Source organism: Egretta garzetta, unplaced genomic scaffold (genome assembly GCF_000687185.1).
Source record: "Egretta garzetta isolate BGI_Z169 unplaced genomic scaffold, ASM68718v1 scaffold447, whole genome shotgun sequence".
Classification (NCBI taxonomy): Eukaryota; Metazoa; Chordata; class Aves; order Pelecaniformes; family Ardeidae; genus Egretta; species Egretta garzetta.
The window spans coordinates 608,503-610,951 of NW_009260397.1; positions in this window are offsets into that span (position 1 = coordinate 608,503).

Genomic DNA, 2,449 nt, shown 5'->3' on the forward strand with positions numbered 1-2,449 from the left:
GGGCAAAAGCAGAGGTGTTAAGGGAGGTACAATCCCTCAGCTTCGCTAGATGTTTTGCTAGTGAGGACTACAGGACTGGAAGTCTCTACTGCAGTGAGAGATCTGCACTCTCTGTCTTGCAAATTAAAGCTGTGATGGGTTTTAGCCCTGCTTAATTGGCTCAGTTTCAATGTTAGTAGCGAAGCAGTTAAATTGCAGTGAGTGGTGGACTATGGATAATAATTCCATGGCGTTGTGGAGGGAAGTAGCTGTGACACTACCGCACTGGAAAGGTAATAGGTTGGCTTACTGAGGTGTGCTTTACCTTAAGGTAGGTCAGAAGTGAAGGTAATTGGACGCTTAGTTACTTGGTGATTTGTTTTGTCTGCTAGCGAAACATGATGGAGTATGGCCCTAATAGACAAGCAAGAACTGTTCTCCCTGTCTCCAGCCAGTGCCATTCTCCATTGCTTTTTGTAAACTCTAAGCTCAGCTGGCCTAGCTAGAAATAACTACAGCTCTTGCTAAAGCCAGCATCCGGTCTAGTTAGTCCGCTGGTCCTGAAATGTGAGCTGCAGATGATGGCTGGTGCCCATAGTGCTTCCCCTATGACAGCTCTGCAGTCGGGGTGTTATTTCTGTGACTAGAACCAATGCGCCCAGGAACTGGTAACTGAGGTAATGAAAGTAGAAAACTTCAGCAAATTATGTATGTAGCTTGAATAAAGCTACCAAAAACCCTGCAAAAAGTAACCCCTTCCAAATGAACATAAATACTGTCCCTGCTCAAACCTTAGGCCTATTCCCTTTCTCTGATCACATTCAGCAGTACTGTAATGCTGTCTAACAGGGCACTGTGCCACTTCTATGGCTTGAGTAAGCAGCTCTGATGGAGAAACCAGTAGTCCTTCCTGGACGAGGGGTTTTAACATAAATTCCACTGGGAGGAGGAAGCAGGGGGAGGGCAGTGCATGGAGCTGGCTCTATACATAAGTAAGTTGTCTTCCAGATGCATGATTAAGTGCTTGCAGTTATGATCTGGTAACTTAGGAATACTTTTTCATTAAGCTCTGATACAGCTGTGGTCATACTGTAGTCCTTCTTAGCGTACAATTTCTGAAGGAAAACAAAAACACATGTCTGGCTCCAGTCAGCTTCACTCGGTCATTAAAATGCAAGTGAAGGATGAGATTTCAACAAGTCAATGGCTTTATTGGACAGACATTGTGGCTAGGAATGTAGCCTTAAAACCTGGCCTTGTTTGCAAGGCTGTTTGTGGATGGCCTTGTTTTGGTTTTTTGATAGTGTGTGCTCAAATACTTGTTATGGTCTTTACAGAGTGTTCTGCTAGTGTCTTGCTCTGGTTTGGATTCACTTTCAGAAACATACCCCCACACATGTATCCCCTACCCACCCCTCTGTGCCCATAAGGAAGTATGGCTCATGAGCTTTCAGAAAATGGAACTGTTGGGGTTTATGGGAACTTGCCCCTGGGTATTTGAGAAGAGCTTTGGGGTTTTGAGGTTGGGGTGGGAGTGTGTGTGTGTGTGTGTGTGTTCTTAAATGGCTGATTCTCTCATCCATTTTGAGCAGGGCAAGATTATGGAGTAACTGCAAAAGACCTTTCGCATCCAGTCGCATGAGTTCAAGTTTCTCCTCCAGAAGTCTTCTCTCTGTGATAGTTCTTAAGCAGGTCTACAATATCCTCCTTGTGATCTTAAGGGGACGCTAGAGACCAGTTGTGGTAAACAGGGAGTCGGAGCATGTCCTTAGGCTATGGGAGAAAAGTATTCTGCTAACATCGGCTAGCATTCCTCCACAGTCCCGGTGTCTGCCTGGCCAGCCTGAGCTCACGTCTACAAGTGAAGTCCTCTCATCATGTATCCTTTGCCTTTTGAAGAAAGTTATAAAGCTTCCAAAACCAACAGCTCTTCCACTGCAATCCTCACCTGCCTTCCCAATTGAGGAGGGAGAACTGGCACAGACTGGGACTCCTCTCACCACAGGGAGAGGTGTCCTCAGGGAGCTAAGCTGACGCCTGCCCATCCCAGAAGCAGGGAACTCACATCGCCTCATGGGAGGCTCATTCTCAAAGTCAGCAGTGCGCAGGGTTGTAGGAAGCTTCGGCGCAGTTACTCTGAGCTGGAGGGGTCCTTTGCATCCCCAAGGCAGAGAGTAGTAGGGCAGCAGACTTGTGCTACGATGTGCTGATTTCATCTGCCACCTTTGGGAAAAGTAGGGCTTCTTTGGATGGGAAAACCAAGACAGGGAGTGTGGAGTTTGGCTCTCTGCCCTCTCCAAACCCACCCTCTAAGCCTGGATGCTTAAGATTTTAAAATCCTGACCCTATAGACACTTATTGTAATACTCATAACCAAAATAATTACTTACTTCACATTGCTGAGCCCCAGTAATAATAAGCTTATTGTGGCAACAGCCTGAAAGAAACCAACTTCACTCTTAACTGAGAC